This window comes from Candoia aspera, chromosome 2, assembly GCF_035149785.1.
Source record: "Candoia aspera isolate rCanAsp1 chromosome 2, rCanAsp1.hap2, whole genome shotgun sequence".
Taxonomy (NCBI): Eukaryota; Metazoa; Chordata; class Lepidosauria; order Squamata; family Boidae; genus Candoia; species Candoia aspera.
This window is the reverse complement of record NC_086154.1, coordinates 147,428,713-147,434,629: the sequence shown is the minus strand read 5'-3', so window position 1 is coordinate 147,434,629 and position 5,917 is coordinate 147,428,713.

The following is a 5,917-nucleotide window of genomic DNA, read 5'->3' as shown; positions in this document are numbered from 1 at the left end:
TCCCCGCCCCCACAACGGCTGGAAAAAAGGAAGGAGGGGTAGGCGGTGGGGAAGGGGTGCGATTCTCCTGTTTAAAGTTGGAGGTGGATCGACTGGAAATACCAATGAGAAGGCCGGAGAGGAATAGTTAAAGCTGCTGAACGGCCAATCGGATGGAAAAGATGGGGGGGGTAGGCCCAAAAGGGCAGCCAATGGGAAAGGGCGGGGCGAGAGAAGAAAGGAATGTTCCGAATCCCCCCTGCGTGCAATCGGCAGTTCCTTTTGTCTCCCAGGAAAAGCTTCAGTGATAAAGGTCACGATGCGCAAAAATCCGTGGAAAAGGAAACCGCGAGAGCGGCCAGCAACAATAGCTGCTATTTCCAGTTTTTTATTTTGAAAACCTTCTCTAGAAGGAGAGTGAGTGTTACAGAATATTGCCAAAACAAAGATGGCAAGGACCTAACAGAAGAAGAAGAGATCAAGAAAAGGTGGCAAGAATATACAGAAAACCTGTATAGGAAGGATAACAATATCGGGGATAGCTTTGACGGTGTGGTCAGTGAGCTAGAGCCAGACATCCTGAAGAGTGAGGTTGAGTGGGCCTTAAGAAGCATTGCTAATAACAAGGCAACAGGAGACGACGGCATCCCAGCTGAACTGTTCAAAATCTTGCAAGATGATGCTGTCAAGGTAATGCATGCTATATGCCAGCAAATTTGGAAAACACAAGAATGGCCATCAGACTGGAAAAAATCAACTTATATCCCCATACCAAAAAAGGGAAACACTAAAGAATGTTCAAACTATCGAACAGTGGCACTCATTTCACATGCCAGTAAGGTAATGCTCAAGATCCTGCAAGGTAGACTTCAGCAGTTCATGGAGCGAGAATTGCCAGATGTACAAGCTGGGTTTAGAAAAGGCAGAGGAACTAGAGACCAAATTGCCAATATCCGCTGGATAATGGAAAAAGCCAGGGAGTTTCAGAAAAACATCTATTTCTGTTTTATTGACTATTCTAAAGCCTTTGACTGTGTGGACCATAACAAATTGTGGCAAGTTCTTAGTGGTATGGGGATACCAAGTCATCTTGTATGCCTCCTGAAGAATCTGTATAACGACCAAGTAGCAACAGTAAGAACAGACCACGGAACAACAGACTGGTTTAAGATTGGGAAAGGAGTACGGCAGGGCTGTATACTCTCACCCTACCTATTCAACTTGTATGCAGAACACATCATGCGACAAGCTGGCCTTGAGGAATCCAAGGCTGGAGTTAAAATCTCTGGAAGAAACATTAACAATCTCAGATATGCAGATGATACCACTTTGATGGCTGAAAGTGAAGAGGAACTGAGGAGCCTTATGATGAAGGTGAAAGAAGAAAGTGCAAAAGCTGGCTTGCAGCTAAACCTCAAAAAAACCAAGATTATGGCAACCAGCTTGATTGATAACTGGCAAATAGAGGGAGAAAATGTAGAAGCAGTGAAAGACTTTGTATTCCTAGGTGCAAAGATTACTGCAGATGCTGACTGCAGTCAGGAAATCAGAAGACACTTAATCCTTGGAAGAAGAGCAATGACAAATCTCGATAAAATAGTTAAGAGCAGAGACATCACACTGACAACAAAGGCCTGCATAGTTAAAGCAATGGTGTTCCCTGTAGTAACATATGGCTGCGAGAGCTGGACCATAAGGAAGGCTGAGCGAAGGAAGATCGATGCTTTTGAACTGTGGTGTTGGAGGAAAATTCTGAGAGTGCCTTGGACTGCAAGAAGATCCAACCAGTCCATCCTCCAGGAAATAAAGCCAGACTGCTCACTTGAGGGAATGATATTAAAGGCAAAACTGAAATACTTTGGCCACATAATGAGAAGACAGGACACCCTGGAGAAGATGCTGATGCTAGGGAGAGTGGAAGGCAAAAGGAAGAGGGGTCGACCAAGGGCAAGATGGATGGATGATATTCTAGAGGTGACGGACTCGTCCCTGGGGGAGCTGGGGGTGTTGACGACCGACAGGAAGCTCTGGCGTGGGCTGGTCCATGAAGTCACGAAGAGTCGGAAGCGACTAAACGAATAAACAACAGCATCCTCTGGAGCAGTGTTTCTCAACCTTGGCAACTTTAAGAAGTGTGGACTTCAGAAGTCCACACACCTTAAAGTTGCCAAGGTTGAGAAACCCTGCTCTGGAGAAATCCTGACCAGTAGGCTTTCCCACCTCCCCCACAGAAATACAAGGGGTGTGAGAGGGGAGCTTGGGTGGGGAATCTCGAGTCAGCTCTTTCAATTAGGGGTAGCACATAGGGTAGGCCTGTGTTGCTGGCCGAGGATTTGCAGTACTTTAGATTGGCAAGGTGTCTGATTCCGAGTTGCTTAGTAAGAGCATACTGGTCAGTCGCTTCGTGCACATTTATTCAGCACTTCTTCATTCCTGATCCCGGCTCTTCTTGTTTTACTGCAGTGTGCACACTTAAGTCATCTGTTCTCATGGCATTCATCTTCTTTTTCTGTTTCTCTTAATGTAGAGTAACGCAGCTCTCACTTTCTCGTAACAAATTGAACAGGAACACATACTGATATACAGCCATTGTTGGTTCTTTCAATTTTCATTTCTCATAACAGAACATGTATTATCCACTACTTGCATTCCAACATTTTCATGTCTTAAAAAGTCTCTAGCTCTTTTTCCATCTCTGTTCAATGACCAGTATATGTGCATTCACCTATTTGCTCTATTTTTCATCATTTATGTATAAAACTTGCAATTATTTGCCCAGTTTTCCTTAACAGATACAACTACCTTAGTCTTTGATACATGAATTTTCAGATCCATGTTCCTTGATGCATCATACAGTGAGCCTATCATTTGTGGCAAACCATTCAGGTTCTGGGCATACAAAATTATGCATACATTTACATCACCAACCAACAAACCTCTAATATCACTACAAACATTTTTTATACATATATCTAAAATATGTTAAGCAACCAAAGGGACAGACATCACTTGTCTGCTACCTGCTCAAAGTTGAACCATTCACAAAACATTCTCATACGTGTTTTGCTTCCATCATACACTACTTTTCCTGCATTCAGCAATTAACCTCTATGTTTATGCAAAGCCTTCCATAATCCAGGCCTATTCACTTTATCATACACTTCCTCTAAACAAACATACAATAAATTGTTTCACGTTCACACATTTCTCAATGGCCCATTGAAAAAATCTGGTTTCCCCCACCCCTGGTACGATACACTCCCAAATTTTGTTCCTTATCACATCTTGTACCCATTCAGAATTTGGCTCAACCCCTTTTCTATTAGTTTTTAGATTAAAAAACTAATCCCTCTGTTTTTTCTGCATTCATTGTTGCTACCTTTCCCCTAATCATCATGTATTCCTCACACACATTAAACAAGTTACACTATTCCATAAGCATCCCATTTTTTTAGCATTTTTCCAGTTACACTCTCTAATCCTTCAGCCTTGCCATTTTTTTAACATTCACAGGATCTTTGATTTCCTTTTCACCATTTTTTTCTTGGAAACTAACATTTATAACATTTCAGTTCTACGCTTTCACATATCACTGTAATTCCCATACAAATCTCTATCCTTTTCAGCATTCCCTTACTTTAGTTTCATTCCAAATCCTTTCCTCACTTTCATTTTAAATTCTATTTATTCACTCTGGCAGAAGCTCCTTGGTTAGCCCTCTTCCCCTACTTTGAATTTTTTTTATTTCATTCAAAATTATTCTGCGTTTTCTCTGCCTCCTTAACTGCTTATCTACTTCTTACTCTTTAGAGTATATTGTCTGCAACTATCTTTCTTCTCTCTGCTAACTTTATTTATTTATTCTTCAAATTTCTATCACTGCCCATTTTTCCCAAAAGGGGACTCTGGGCGGTTTACAATAAAATCAGAATTAAAACATATAAATTACAATATAAATAGACCAATAAATAAAAATAAAATAGATATAAAATCCAAGCAGTGAAGATTGTATTTGTTGGGGAGAGATCTATGATACTAGCCACCCCAAGATGAACTGGTGCTCCTCCTAACCCAAGCGAGGCGGCAGATAAAAGTTATTTCTCTGATCCTTGTTTTTTCAGAAATCATTCTCTAATATGCCTTTTTTTTCCTTATCCACAGTTTATTCCCATTATTCTGCCAAGCATCTTTTTTCATACTTCTCATTGGCATAACTTCACACACTTATGGGGCATTTTCTAACATAATTGTTTTTGCTCTGTTCCAAGCAATTTCCACATCTTCTTTCGTTACATCTATTTGTCATTCATTCTGTTGGGATATTAATTTATCATCTAATACTTTTCACACAGGACATATAATTTGTCTTCCTGAAGTTATTTTACTTTCACAAATGATAGGAGCCACTAATCATGGTTCAAACTATAAATCTTACCTTAGGTTCTATTTGCCCAGGCAAACATTTCCCTCTTCCCTTAATACAAAACAGTTTCCCTCTTCCCTTATCTTCTCCCCAAATCCCCAGATGTTATCCCAAATTGGGGGGGGGTTGTAAGTGGACTAATGTCCCAATCAGTTTTTGGGTTGGATATTACATAATCCATGGCTGGCCAACTGATTTCTTACTAGAGCCTCTAACCTCTTACAAATCAGGTTATATCAACATGTTGGGATATCAGTGTGAGTTAATATTTGGCAGTCCTTCAGAAGCCTGCTTTGAGTTCACTGCATGCTCTCCAAAAGAGCAAGTTCAAAGTTTCAGTGTGATCATTGCTGCACATGCACACCAACACCACAACTCCCATCACTAGATTTGCAGATAATGGCTATGGAGATGTGATGGAATTCTCTGAGCCTGGGAATAAAAATAGGTCCTTCCAAAATATTGCAGGAGAAGAACAGACAGACTTTTTTTTAATGATGTCGAAGAAGTGAAATGCATCCTCCCCATTAGACCAAGACTCAGGCAGAAAAAGGATCAAAGGCAAAAGAAAAGCTCTGCCTAAACATCCTCCTGTTAAATGAGGACCAAGGTACATGTATCTAGGGTCCAAGATTCTGTAACCTAACACTTTTGCAATAAACTTGCCTACTCAGAATCTGTGTGAAACTCTTACGTTCTTGTTTGTGAGCTGCTGAATGGGAATTGAGAGGTGAGGAGCATATTTGTACAATTACTGCTAGTATACAAACTCTGACCCTTAGTGATAGTTACCAGCACCTTGCTTACGTTCCATCTTGATTGCTGTCACATGCTTTCCATGGAGCCTGTCCTCGCAGAATCATTGGAAATTGCAGTTGGTGCAAAATATGGCAGCTAGGTACAGCAATCATTCTGCACTGAAAATTCCCTATCAGATACAGTTTAAGGTACTGGCCTTAACCCTAATGTTCAGATCACCCCAATTCAGTGTTTCTCAACCTTGAGAACTCTAAGATGTGTGGACTTCAGCTGCCAAAATTAACCTGTGATTAAGATGACTTAATAGAACTGAGCTAGGAGAGATCTCGGAGAAAGGAAGGCTGCACTGCATTCCAGTTAATATAGCCAATGAGGTGTGACTCCAGCTAGGAGGTAAACGCATTGATTGCAGAAGCTACAGCAAGAAGGAAGTGTGATTGCAGGCACTCTGATAATTAAAATCATCCACCTTCTCTTTTCCCCAATGAGTGAGAACACGATTATTTTTCTCCCAGCAATTTCTGTTAAGGAAAAGGTGAATTTGTCCCTAGCCTCTCAAACCAACGGCTTGGCTTGCAATCTCCCGTCCTCGTTCACGTGTAGTTCGAGCGCCGTGAAATAATGGAGAGGGGGTGACTCTTCCACACTCCGTTTCATCAATTTCTATTGGCAGGTAATACAGCCTGAGAGAAAACGCTCAGAAAACATACAATACACTAACCCACGATTTGGCTAACTGCAGTTTTTTTACCACAC